The following is a 15,417-nucleotide window of genomic DNA, read 5'->3' on the forward strand; positions in this document are numbered from 1 at the left end:
CCCATGCTGAACAGATATCCAGTCCGGGTGTATAGAACAATGCCTTTGTGTGTTCTGTACAGTGCCCTGTGCTGAACAGATTATCTAATCCAAGTTTATAGATAAGTGCACTGTTTGACGCATAAGTAGTGAACTGGTGAACTCTAAACAGTGTTCGATCCTGGACGGATTGCTGAGCAGTACACTAGCCTGGTCGACGCAGTGCTTCATGCTGAGTAGGTATCTCATCTGGGCTTATACGTGTCTGGGCTGGATCTGTGAGGTGGATTGAGTATCCGATATAATTCCTGACATGATTATCACTCCTCCAGCTCGGTCCATTCCGCTGGTAAATGTGAGATGCTGTGTTTGAGATAGAATTTACTTGGTCAAAATATTCTACATTAAGCAAAACACAATTTATTCGAACACTGTCGATAAAAGACAACAAAAGGAAGATGAACTTGCAATAACATAATTCTGTTGGAAAACTTAGCAGAATAATAGTTTATTTAACTACTATACACTAACTGCTCCAACATGGTATCATCCAATAAGCACACAAATGTCAAAAAACAAATGCAGGAAACAGATTGGCTGACATGCAGTTCTCCAATCCAGGAGGAAAGAACATCAAAAGACAGTTCCGAGAGAAATCACAGAGAGAGTGTCTAGCACCCGGGAGAGATTTCCTGCCTTCCAACCCTGCTGAGACTCCAGCAATAACTGGCGAAAGGTAAAACTAAGAATCCTGGTTCTGTGAGAGCTTGACCATCACTCCACAGGACCAGGCCGCGGCTGCAAGAACACAAGGAATGGACTGTATTTACATCGTCTTTGGCTCTGTAGGTGTCTCTCAAAAATGCCTATACCCACCTAAGCCGTTAAATGCTGGACAGACAAAAGTCAGTTAAACATAAATAAATAAAACGAAAAGATGCAGCAGGCCTGGTGATCAGACACAGACGGCATCGGGAGCCCAGCAATTCCTACACTGCTAAAACACAGCAGAATCATCGAGCTTGTGAAGAGAAAGAATTATCTCGCTCTCTCACCTCTATGTTTACAACTGGAGATGTGCCATTAGCCCAATAATCAGCGATATCAAAATCCCACCCACACCAAGTATTATTGTGATATATTAGAGTTGCCGTGAAATGGGTTAACTGGAGCTGTTTGTTCAGTGACTGTGATTAATATCAGTCTTTCTGGACCAAACTGGGTCACTGGAGGCTTTCCCTCTTCTATAATCAGGGACTTCTTTCAACATGTTATGCCATAGTATTCGGGGCAGAGTCAACCTCAACAAGATTGGGATCAGCAGCTACAGAGAAAGAGAGAGAGATCAAAAATTGAGAACATTAGAATGGTCCAACAATTGATTTTAATCTGAGAACATTAGACTGGAATGTTCCAACAATGGACAGGCGTTTATCCTTGGGTCTTTACTATCTTTCTCAGGATTGTCCATGGTTACAGTAGTGGATACGAGCCGTACTATTGATTATTCAAGCTGGGTACTATCCCATCCTCGCTATTATTGGTGTTCCTGGTAAGTCTATCTCTGCCAATTCTATGAATGATGCTGAATGTTATTGCTATTCTGGTTGATTATATTTAACAAATACATAAACTTTCAGTCACAAACGACACTTCCTTCTCATGCATTTCCAAACTACTTACTCATAAACATTTGAGAAGGTAAAAGACTGTTCGGAATCTTGAGTTTTGAATTACCGTGAACTGTTTTATATCTCCATATTCTCTCTGTCATCAAACCTACCGACGCCAACCTTCATAATATCCCCAATCTCCATATTTGCCTGAGTTCTGTTGTTGACTTCGCCATCATCTAACCCTTCGTTACCGACAGATTTTATGGCTCCAGTTCTCTTCTGACCTCTCTTCCAGTTACAAATAGTTTGATCACAAACTTGTTCTTGTCTCTGCAGTTACTTCACAACAGGGACTCTTAAACAGAGTAATAATGTCACTGACTGTGTAATTCAGAGGCACAGGTTATGACTCTAAAAGCATTGTCTGAAATCCTATCACAGCCGATGACTAAATTTAAATTCCAATAACAAAAATTGGAATGAAACCTAATTTCACTCATGGCAAGAATATATCATCAGGATTTCTTTTCTTATTTTATTGATAACCTTTGGTAAAGAAACCTAACATTTTTGCCCTGTCTGAACTAAGTGACACCTCACATCCACAACAATATGGTTGTCTCTGTATTGCCTTGACAAATGGCCGCGTGGTCAAGGGTAGTTGTGATGGACAACAAATGCTGCCCTTGCCAGTGATGCTGGCATCCCGCGGAACAACAACATTAAAGCTGAAATAACGAAGGGAATGCGGATGCTGGCGATCTGAAATAAAATTCTCCACCGTCTGAAAGAATGTTAGAGAATCTCAGCAGGTATGGCAGTCTGTCGGAAAAAAAAACAAATAACGTTTCGAGTTCAATGAACCTATCAAATCTGAATGCAACTGAGAAATAATATTATTATATCAGGGATGTTTGGAAGGGTGAGCGGGAGGTTTGTGTTGAGTGGATGATGTCCTGCAAGAGAGAGAAAGTGAGAGAGAAAGAGAGATATGGTGAGAGTGAGCGAGAGAAAGGAAAAGCAAGCAAAAGGATTGCTGATGATGGACTGGAAAGAAAACAGAATGGGAAGTTATTCTAACATTTCCCCTTTTCACATATTCCTGAATATCATATTTATTATGGTATGTTCCTGCTTACCGTGAGTTATGTTCCCTCTTTCTCTCGTCTCTGAGTGTGGTGATCAACTCCAACAGCAATACTTATAGTTGCTGATATGTAGAGAAACGTGATGTTCCATTTCACGTTTCCCTAATATTTCTGGAAATTAGTTACTGTACTTTCCCCTGTGGAGATGGAACCAATGCATTCATCTCAGCAGGCAGATGGTTTCGTGAATACATTGAAAGACTGCACTTCAGAGATGGTGGATATATTACCCACTGCTGCCTGCAAAGTTCCAGAATAAATCCAGTTTAATTCATCGTGAGTGTCAGCGCAGTCCTGTCCCTGGCGTGAGAACACAGGTTATACTGAAGGAGGGGATACAGCTCAGTGACCACCTCAATTTTAAGACAAGCTGGTTTTACACTTTACACCTGAATGGGTGTAGCTTAGACAAATGTTCCTGGAAATCTCAGAGAGGAAAATATAGTGCCTCGCTCCTCCCTTTTTTATACAGCTTCCCTTCTTTGTAGTCTCAGCTCCAATTGAAACCATCTGCCTGCTGAGAGGAATGCATTGGTTCCACCTCCACAGGGGAATGCACAGAAACTAATTTCCAGAAATATTAGGGAACAGAGGGGCTGGTAAAAATTGGAAACTGCAGGAAATCAGAATTAATGGAGCGTATGTTATTGAAAATCTAATTGAATTGAAGTTTCGTAAGTTGCTGCATGTGATAAGCTACATCTCAGAGTGATTGAGATGAGAACAGAGCTAGTGAAATAATTACTGATTATTCTTCAAAGCTGGTTAGATTCTGGAAAGGATCCTGCAGACTGGACAGCAGCTATTGTCAACCATAATATTTAAAACAGGATGGAGAGGGAAAACAGAAAACTAAATAATTTGATGTCAGCTGTGAGAAAAAATATTGGAAACTTTTATAAGGAACGTGACGACTAGACACTTGGAGAATAATGATATGGTTTGGTACATTCGGCCGAGATTCAGGAAAGGGAAATGATCTTTGATAAACCTGTTTGTGGAGATTGTCTTTTGTGACATCGACAGTTGAGAACCAATGGGAGTGGAGTATTTGTATTTTTAGAAGACGCTTGGCATGTTTGAACACAGGTGAATGGGGAATGTTAGAGTCCATGGGTAGGTATGGGTGGAATATATACCACATGGATTAAAAATTGAGTAATGGAGATACGAGAAGAATACTGATTTTCACTGGACTGAAGGATTGATGGGTGGCAGCAGGATCAGTGTTTGGACAATAGCTGTTCACAAGGTATAAAAATGATTCAGATGTGAACAACAAATATCATCATGTACATTTATATTTATTAAATGGTAGGGAGGTTGGCGAGTGCTTTTGTTGAAAAGGACCTGGATGTCCTTGGTCATAAGTCACTGACAGAATTCATACAGGGGCAGTAAGTAAATGATGTGTGGCTCTTCATGAAAAATGATTGAAGTACAAAAGTTAGAATATCTTTCCCACTGATCGTGTTTGGTTGAGAGAGTATTTGGTGCATTGTGTAAAGGTTTGGTCAGCTTTATAATCAATGATCTCTTTGTAACCGAGACAGTGCAAAGTCGTTTGACCAGACTAAACACTGGCATGATGTTACCATGGAGAGAGAGTGCAGTAACTATGTGTTTACTCTGTAGCGCTGTGAGAATAAGAAGTCGAAGCTTGATGGTTATGGACAGAAACTCATTATTTCCCAAACAGCTGAATGGTGTGAAAATGTCATAATTTTCATTACATGTTTGATTCACGACAGTTTACATGCATCTGCAGAACCCTCACGTCGATTGACAGCGAGGTACAGGCTCTGAATGAACTCTGAACACTTTATGCACAGATACTGTGTGACACTGCATTGAATTTCACTTTGTACACAATCCTGTCAGCAGCCAAACTACCATCATTCTGAAACAGTTAGTTATTCCCCAACGGTTTCTGACCTCCACAGAAACCATGGGCCTGCCTTCTTGGAGATGGAAGATAACTTGGAGAATGGCTAAAAAATGTTGGTTTCATACCGACTGCCAGAAAGCCATGTTAAAGTAACACATATGTATCATGAGTAATTAAGCCATGTGGATCAAATTGGAGCAGTCTATCTGTGCAGCCCCTGCTCCCTTTGTTTGTGATGTTGGATCATCCCTGACACTTTCCTGTTCCTGTGTTAGTGGCTTGACAAGCTGAATAGCCTCTTCCTGTTCCTTCGTAAGTGACACCGGGTGTGAAATGGTTCTTTCTGTTCCTATGTATGTGGCATGTGGGAGAGAGCAGACTCCCACCTTGCTGTGCAACGGGCAGGAGGGACTGATTGATCTACCCTTCTTTTGTCCAGTAGTTTTGATGGGATGAATGGCTTCACCACATTGTTGTGAAACCAGATTGAGCTGCTGAATGAACTCGTGCTTTTACTGTGGAAATGTACAGTGCTGTTACATAAATGTTCCCCAGACTTTAACAGCACGACCCTGAATGTTGTCCAAGTCTTGCTGTACATGGTCACAGACTATCTCAAGAGCTGAAGATGGACAACATTTTCTGAAAATTTTGTAAAATTCAGTGAATTTTCTGCTGCATGGTGGCTCAGTAACTAACACTGCTGCCTAACATCACCAGGGTACCAGCTTCGATTCCAGCCTTGGGCAACTGTCTGTGTGGAGTTTGCACATTCCCAAATTGTCTGCATGAGTTTCCTCCGATGCTCCGGTTTCCTCCCACAGTCCGAAGATGTGCAGGTCAGGTGAATTTTCATTATCTTAGGTGCATTAGTCAGAGGGAAATATGTCTGGGTGGGTTACTCTTTGGAGGGTCGGTACGGGATGGTTGGGCCGAAGGTCCTGTTTCCACACTGTAGGGAATCCAATCTGCTCAGTTTAGACTCAATGGGCTGAATAGCCTCCTTCCCCACACTGTCGGGATTGTATGATGACAAACTGGAGGTGCCTGGGCTGAGGAAGCTACGCTGAGGGTCTCATGAAGATGTGTCCCACGGCTAAGATGACTGATGCCCACCAATGATAATCATCTTCCCTTGTGCCGTGAATGATACCAAACACTGGAGAGGTCACAATTAATTCTCAGTAAGTGTGATTTTGTTCAGGTTCCTTGACATCATCCTCAGTCAATTACTGCCTTGAGTTCAGGACCTGAGCCCCTGTTTTACCTCTTTTGTTCGTATCAATAGGTCATGGTGTAGAAGCAGAAAAGTTTTCTTCAAACAAAGTGTAGTGAATGTCAGGAATTCTATTACACAGAGAGTTAAGAGAGGTAGATCACTGAAAGGGACCAGTGATGTCCCGCACTTGGATATGGGTGTTGAAGAGTGGGCGAGTAAATCTGCCGATGACACAAAGGTAGTTGGGGTGTTACAGAATGTGGAGGGCTATTTTCGGTTGCAACGGGACATTAACAGGAAGCAGAGCTAGGCTGAGAAGTGCAGGTGGAGTTCAAACTGAAGTGATTCATCTTGTAAGCTCGAATGTGAATGTAGAATGCATGGTTAAAGGCAGGATTCTTGGGAGTCTGGAGGAATAGAGGGTTCTTGGGGTCCGTGTCCACAGATTCATCAAAATTGCTATCCAAGTTGATTGGGTTGTTAAGAAGCGCTTGGTGTGTTGGCTATCAGTTGCAGGGGGATTGAGTTTAAGAGCCATGAGGTAATGCTGCAGCTCGATAGAGCCCTGTTCAGGCCGCACAGGGAATATTGTGTTCAGTTCTGGTTTCCTCATGATAGGAAGGATAAGAAAGCTTTAGAGAGGGTAAAGAGGAGATTTACCAGGATGCTGCCTCAACAGGAGGGCAGGTCTTATGAAGAAACCGTGAGGGATCGAGGGCTTTTCTCACTGGAGGAAAAATAGATGAGAGATAACTTGAAAGAGGTGTACAAGATGATGAGAGGCATAGAACATAGAACATAGAACATTATAGCGCGGTACAGGCCCTTCGGCCCTCAATGTTGCGCCGCCCTGTCATACTCAGCTGAAGCCCATCCCACCTACACTATTCCATGTTCGTCCATTTGCCTGTCCAATGACGACGTAAATGCACATAAACATGGCGAATCTACTACAGATGCAGGCAAAGCATCCCATACCCTAACAACTCTCTGAGTAAAGAAACTACCTCTAACATCCGTCATATGCCTATCTCCCCTCACTTTAAAGTTGTGTCCCCTCGTGTTTGCCATCACCATACTTGGAAAAAGAGAGAGTGAATGGCCAGAAACATTTTCCGAGGGCAGAAATGTCTATCACTAGGTGGCATAATTTTAAGGCAATTGGAGGAAGGTTTAGGGGAGATATCAACGTAGATTCTTTCTACAGAGAGTTTTGGGTGTGTCGAATGCCCTGCCAGCAGTGGTAGGAGAGTCAAATACTTGAGGGAAACTTAAGAGACTCTTGGATAGGCACATGGAACAAAGGGAATGGAAGCATGTAGTTTAGTCTGATCTTAGAGTAGGATAAACGGCACAACGTCGAGGGCTGAAGGTCCTAACTGTATGCATTCATGTAGAACTCTGAGCTCGAAAACTGCATGAATTCATGTAAAACTCCGTTATCTCACTTTTTAGATTAGAATCAATATAAACATCATGGCCTAGACAGAGAACACGGTGGGGGGCACCACTTTCAAAACATTGTCTAGCTATCACCATTATGAACAGCTAACCTGAGAATGCAACTTTTAACAAAAAAGGTTTTGTGATTTATACGAAAGAAGTGAAACTATCATGGTATTCTAACAGATGAAAGGCTTAACAGACAATCAATTTTTCATTGTATAATTTCAGTTAAATCACACTGTAAATTTCTGCTATAAATTCTGTGTTAGGATTGAGCCCTCCACGATCACCTGATGAAGGAGCGATGCTCCGAAATCAAGTGTGCTTCCAATTAAACCTGTTGGACTATAACCTGGTTTTGTGTGAGTTTTAACTTTGTACACCCCAGCTCAACAACGGCATCTCCAAATCAGTCCTGTTCTTTGTTCTGTGTTCTATGGAAGTGCTCAAGAAGACTTGGACATTAAGGAAGGTTTGAGACTTGGACCAGGTCAGCCTTGATCTTACTGAGGGGCCAGGCAGGCTTGGGATGGGAATGACCTGCCCCTGTTTCTGATGTTCTCCCATTCTGTTATTGGAAAGTTAGTAGGTGTTATTTTCCTGGAAGGTCTTTTATGGAATGTTGCAATCAGGGAGACCAGCCATTGCTGTGTGAGATTTGGGGGCTGTATTCACAGTGAATCTGGGTCTCAAACATGATCAACAAACGAAGCACAAGTTACAGAGAGAGGAAGCTCTGTAAAAAGAGATGAGCGGCCTCTTTCATATCCAGCCTGGGTCTTCCAATTACATTTTCCAAATCTCCCAAACGGTGTGGGACAGTCTGGAGGGACGAAATGGTCTCCTCTGTTTCTGTGCACCATGCTATAACAGTAAGTGGACTCTAACTGCTCCTGTCTAGCAGGTTACAGGGGTTGAATGGGACACAGAAACATGGGACTGAGGAGCAGGAGTGGGTCATTAGAGAATTTGAGCCTTCTCCACCAGGCATTAAGATTGTGGCTGATCACATTGTGGTCTCAGTCTCATCTTCCTCTCTGTGTCCGATTATCCCTGACTCAGTTCTCTGTCAAATCTTTAACTAACTCAGCTGTGAATACTTGTAATCAGAGAAGCACGACAAACTTCTGGCAAAGAGAATTCCCATTTGAATGGCCCTTTTAGAATTTTTCCTCGTATCGCTGTGAGAATAAGAGAGTCATACAGAGTGGAAACTGATCCTTTTGTCCAAATTGTCCATGCCAATCAAGCATCTTAATCAGATCTCGTCCCACTTGCCACATCCCTCTGAACCATTCCTATTTATGTACCTTTTACAGATACCAGATGTACCAGATACAGTTTAAACGTGTAATTGTACCCACTTTCACCACTTCCTCTGACAGTACAGCCACCAGCATCTGTATGAAAAAGTTTCCCCTCAGGTCCCTTCTACGTCTTTGACCTGTCACCTTCACCCTATGCCGTCTAGTTCTGGACGCCCCTACATTGGGAAAAAGATCTTGCCCATTCAGACTATCCATGCCCCTCAGGACTTTTTTTTTAAACCTCTGTCATGTCACCATTCAGCATCTGACAGGCCAGTGAAAAAACCTCATCCTGTTTATCATCTCCCTGTAGCTGAAACCCTCAGGTTTCAGAAAATCTTGTAAACATTTTTCTGAAGCCTTTCAAGCTTAACAATATCCATCAATTAGCAGAGTCAACTGACATGTATGCAGTGTTCTTAAAGTGGCCTTACCTACATCCTGTACACGCGCAACACGCTGTCCCAACTCCTGTATTCACTGTTCTGACCGATTAAGGTAAGCATGCCAATCACGTTCCTCAGCACTCTACCGACGTAAACTCCACTTTCAAGGAACTATAAATCTTCACCCGTAGGTCTCTTTGTTCAGCAACATTCCCCAGGGCACTACCCCGCTTTAACTTACCAAAGTGCAAAACCTCACAAATATATAATTAAACTCCATCTGCCAGTCCTTGGCTCATTGATGGTCGAGGATCCCGTTATATTCTGAGATAATCTTCTTCACTGTCCACTGCACAAATTTAGTGATGTTATCTGTAAACTTACTAACCATGCCTCCGATAATCACATCAAAGTTGTTTATAGCCGTGATGAAAAGCAGTGAGCTCAGCACTGATTCTTTCAGCACACCGCTGGCCACAGGTCTTCAGTCTGGAAAACAATCAATTACCTTCAATCCAATTTTGTATCCAATTGGTTAGCTTTTCCTAGATTACATATAACCTAATTTTAGTATTCTGTCTACAATGAGGTACCGTATTAAATGTCTTGCTGATGTCTGTGTAAACAATCTACACCAAAGTGTCTTCTTCAATCTTCTTTGTCACATCTTCATAATACTCAATCACATTAATTAGACATGATTTCCATCACATAAATCCACATTGACAATCCCTAATCAGTCCCTGTCTTTCTAAATAGATGTAAATCCTATCCCTCAGAATCCCCTCCAACAAACTCCTCGAACTAACGTTGGCTGATTGAGTCGATAATTCCCTGTGTTTTGTTGGCTTATCACTCCCTTTTCTAGCCCCAATCTTCCACTGGCCACAAAAAATTATATTTATAACTAGTTTGGTGATATGGCCAATGATATAGTTCTCAGAGTGTGTCGGGGTCAGTGTTAGGAATAAGTCAGGCAGATTTCTTTAATCTACTAAACCAACACTTTTATGATCAAAACAAAGTTGCTCAAACGATGATGGAAAGAAGAATGACGAGAAGATATTGCAAATATGCACATTGATATTTCTCTTTGAGAGTCATCAAGTCCTACAGCATGGAGAGAGACAGAGAGGCCCTTTGGCCCAAACTCGTCCATGCTGACCTAAATATCCAACCACACTAACCTCATTTCCCAGCACGTGGCCCAGAGCATTCTCGTCCTTTCCTGTCCATATACTTGCCCAAATGCCGGTTAAATATCGTTAATATAAATGCGTCAACCATTTCCATTGGCAGCTCATTCCCTTTGTGTACCACTCTCTGTGTAAAACAGTTTCCACCAGTTTCCCTTTTATTCATTCCCCTCTCACCTTAAACTGATGCCCTCTCCTCCTCGATTCCCCAACTCAAGTTAAAAAAGGCTGGATCCATTCACCCTATCCATGTAAACTTCTATAAGATCCCTCTCAGTCTTCTATTCTCGAAGGAAAAGAGTCCTCGCTTGTCCAACGTCTCCCTCTAATTCATCCTGTTGCGTCCTGGCAACATTTTTGTAAATTCCGTCTGCACACATTCCAAATTAAAAACATCCTCCTGATCGCAATGTGACTAAAACTGAATACAGCACGACAAGTGCAGCCTCACCAACTCCTTGAATAACATCAACATAACTTCCCAATTGCTCGCCTCCATGTCCTGACCGATGCTTGCTAGTGTGGCTAAAGCTTCTTCACTACCATGTCTAACTGTGACCCCACTTTCATAGAACGGTGGACCTGAACCCAATGGTCGATCTGCTCAACTACACTCCTTATGGTCCTACCAATCACCATGAAACTCCTACCTTGATCTAAAGTTGCCAAAATATTCCTCGGCCCACTTCTTCAGTTTGATCAAGGTCCTGCTGCAATTTTTGATATACTTTCTCACTGTCCACGATACCACCTATTATAGTGTCATCTTCAAGTTTCCTAATCATGCCTTGGACATTCGCAAGAATATCATTGTTACAGATAACAAACAGCAATGTGCCCAGCACTGACCCCTGAGGCACTTCATGTGTCACAGGCCTCCAGTCCGAGAGCATCCTTCCACTAGTACCCATTGCTTACTACCACGAAGCCAATTGTGTGTCCAATTTGCCAGCTCCCTCTGGATTCCATGCGATTCTAACCTTCCAGACCAGCCTATCAATGGTAACCTTTTGAAAGGCCTTACTGAAAACTATACAGACTATGTCTACCGCCCTATCCTCATCAACATTTCTGGTCATTTCATCAATGAACTCAAACAAATTTGAGAGGCATGATCTCCCACTCACAAAGCCATGCAATCTTTCCGGTCTAAAACAACTATTAATAATTATTATTAAAATTAATAATAACAAACTAATAAATAATAATAAGGTGCCATTTTCAGTGGAGAATACATTATCCATGGTATGTGATACTGGAACGTGCATCATGGATGAAAGGCAGGATAGATTTTGTCCCTGTGTCATTGAAATGTATTGAAAAAAGCAAGGGTGTCATGGTGGCTCAGTGGCTAGTACTGCTGCCTCATAGTGCCACGAATCCGGGCTTGGTTCCAGCTTCGCATGACTCTCTGTGTGGAGTTTGCACATTCTTACTGTATTTGTGTGGGTTTCCTCTGGGTGCTCCATTTTCCTTCCATAATCCAAAGATGTATAGGTGAGGTGAATTGGCCATGCTAAGTTACCCATAGTGCTATGTGTATTCGTCAGGGGTAAATATAGGTGTGGACCAAATAGCCTGTTTCCATGCTGTCGGGAATCTGTCAAAAAAACTATTTCTAAACAAACCTTATCTTTCCAAATGCATGTATATCTTATCCCTCAGGGACTTCTCAGGTAACCTATCTACCACAGATGTTAGATTTCCTGGTCGAGAGATCCCAGATTTTTCTTTGTTTCCCTTCTTGAATAATGGCACAACATTTGCTAATCTCCAATATTCTGGAACCTAAGCTGTAGCTAACGATGATGTAAAAATATCAACCAGTGTCCCCGTAGTTTCTTCTGGAGCCTCTTGCAGTGTTCTTGGATGCACCTGTTTAGAACCAAAAGATTTATCCATCTTCATACATTCTAATGCATCCAACACGTCCTCTCCTGTGATATTGACTCATTCCAAGATAACACTACGACCTTTGTTCACCTCCCAAATCTTCATGTATTTCTTCACAGTTAAGGCAGAAGAGAAATATTCATTGAGAATCTCGCAAATCTCCTATGGTTCTAGACATGCATGTCCACTTTGGACCTTGTGGGGTCATATTCTCACTTAGTTATTCTTTTTACTTTAATATACTGAAAGAACCTTTTTGGATTCACCATAATCTTCTCAGCCAAAGCTACCTTGTGCCCCCTTTTCGCCCTCCTGATTTACTTCTTCAGTAAATTACTGTATCCCCTGTATACCTCCAGAGATTCCCTCGATCCCAGCTGCCTGGACCTGAGCCACGCCTCCTTTTTGCCGGTCAAAGCCTCAATATCTCGTGACATCCATGCTTCCCTCTTCTGCCAACCTTGCCCTTTACCCCCACAGGAACATATAGACCTTGATCGCTAGACGTTTCACTTTTAAAGGCCTCCCACTTGAGGGGATCACTTAGCCTATAAACAAACTCCTCCAACCAACCCCTACAAGCTCCTATCTAATTCCATCAAAATTGGAATTAGGCCATTTGGCCCATCAAGTCTACTTTGCAGTTTGATCCTGTCTGGTGTGTTTCTCAACACAATTTTCCCGCCTTCTCACTGTAACTCTTGATCGTGGTTTTAATCTAACCTGTGTCCTAAAGTCATGGTTGCATTGGTGTCCCCGTATGCGTGTGTGATTGCGTGTATGTTCTGTGTAAATCTGTTTAATGGCAGGAGACAGGGTGGAGGTGGATGGTTGCTTTTTGAACTGGAAGCCTGTGGGCAGCGATGATCCAGAGGCAAAATTGCTGGGTCCACTTTTGTTTGTCATTTAAATAAATGACTTAGATGAGAGTTATAGAAGGCATATTTCGCAAATTTGTGGATGACATCGAGTTTGGGTGTACAGTGGACAGTGTTTGTACAATGAAAAACAACTGAAGATTACAAAGATACCTTCATTAATTAAATCAATGATTCATAAAGATGTACAACAGGGAAACAAACTCTTCAACTCGCTCATGCCATCCAAATATTCTAAATTAATCCACTCCCATTTGCCAGCATTTGGCCCATGTCCCACTAATCACAAATCCACCCAATTGCCTTTTAAATGCTGTAATTGTTCCAGTGTTCACCAGTTTCTCTGGCAGCTTATTCCATAGAAGCACCATCCTCTGCAGCAAAAAAAGTTGCTCTTCATTGTCTTTCAAATATTTATCTTCCCACCTTAAACATATGCATTCTAGTTTTAGACTCTCCTACCTTGGGGGAAGAAGAAACCTTGACCACTCACCCTATCCATGCCCTTCATAATTTTATAAACCTCTAGACAGTGTAAATGTGACTCCAATCAAGACGAATGGTTGTGCTTTCAGTGATCCTGGGTCTAAACTCTGAAATTCAGTAGTCGTACCTCTTCCTTCTCCATCAACGCACGATTCCAAAAACGTTTAATCAACTTGTTCAGATATATTGTGAAACAGCTCTGTAGGATTTGAAACTAGAATTTACAGCACAGTGATAGGGTCACTGCTATCAATCAGCATTAGTCTCTAAAGCTGATACATGATGCTCCTGTGTGTTTGTTCTTCAGCCTGTTGTAACATGCTGTGGTACACCTCCACAGGACATGAAAACACGCTACCTTCTCCAGAGATATGGGCACTACCACACGTTCATGAACTGGAATCGAATTCAGAGTTCTGGCTCAGAGATGTGGGCACAACCACTACACAATGCCTAAATCATGCCCAGACTTTGGGTCCTATTTTAAGTAAATGGATTTATCGAATTCTGGTTCACATTACCAAATTATACAGGAGACATTTCTCATTGAAAAAAAAATACAAGTTATTAGCGTCAACGATAGGATGTTGAGTGCATTGGCTGTGCAATTGAGATAAACTATGAACATCTTTAATTGCTTGGCTATGATTTCCAGTTTAAATTGCTGTTATCAGTAGTCTACTATATCAGGGAAAGAAATCCTGCAAACACACTCTGCACTATGAAGGATCTCGAGTAGATATCAATACTGAACACCAGAGATGAGGAAGGAGCACATTTCTGGGTTCAAAACACCGATCACTATTTCGAATCTCTAACATGTGGCTTCCCTCTTCCTAAAGTCATGAAGTCATACAAGATAACTGTTCACTATCCAGCTTCTCCTTACCCACTCTTCCCTCTGCCTGTTACTATTCCATCCTCGCTATAGTTGGTGTTCCTGGTAAGTCATTATATCTGTTCATTAAGCCAGGTTAAACTGAATTGCTGCCGATATTATTTAAAATTTAGAATGGTGGACGTCAACATTTTCAATTCCAATGAAATATTCCATTCCTCACAAATTGTATCGAGCAAATTACTTATGACAAATTACTCACCAATATGCGAGGAGAACCAGACTGATCTCAAACTCCATAATCGTTCTAGCCCTGCACAGATGTACATTTCCATATCCTCCCACTCACGAATACTGTCCAATACCACCATCATGATATCTACATCTCCTTCTTCGCCTCAGTGCATCTTCTGAATAAACAATCAATTGTGCCTTTGTTAAATCTGGACAGACGTTATCAAGTCCCTTCTAACTACATGATAATTACAAAATAATTGAGCTTGAGTATGTTGAACTTGTTCACTGCACAGAATCCGTCAGACGGGCAGACATTGCATGCTGCTTTAGACATTGTACATAAGCTCTAGGTACAGAATAATAATCTGTTGATATCTCAAAAGGAAATTAATGTAATTGAAATGAATCTATCATAATTTGTGATAAAAAGCCTATCTGCTTGCATCATGTCCTTCAAAGGAATCAATGGGTTATCCTTCCCCACTCAGGTCTGTGCAAACTCACAGCAATGTGTTTTCCTCTTTACTGTCCTGTGGAACAGCTGAACCAGTCACTCAGTTCAAGATCCATATAACATGCTGGCCTGGCCAGGGCTGCTCACATCCGGTGAGAGAAGAAAAAATATAAAGTTAGTTCCCTTCCTGTGCCTGTTTTCCTTATTCCTACACTTCACTTCCATTCAGGTAGGTGACCATTCCCTATTTCAAGTGAAAGATTTCTCACTGAGTCTATCCCCAAGAGTGATGGTCATCTCCACGGGCACCTCTGGTGCTGGCTTTACTGATGCGGGCATGCAGATGTAAGGAACTTTTAAATTCTAAATCAGTGGCAGTGCAGAGAGACGGAATGAGGTTTTACGTCATAATAAAGAAATGGAGACCGGGAAGTGAGGGAAAGGAA

This window comes from Chiloscyllium plagiosum, chromosome 16 (genome assembly GCF_004010195.1).
Source record: "Chiloscyllium plagiosum isolate BGI_BamShark_2017 chromosome 16, ASM401019v2, whole genome shotgun sequence".
Lineage (NCBI taxonomy): Eukaryota > Metazoa > Chordata > Chondrichthyes > Orectolobiformes > Hemiscylliidae > Chiloscyllium > Chiloscyllium plagiosum.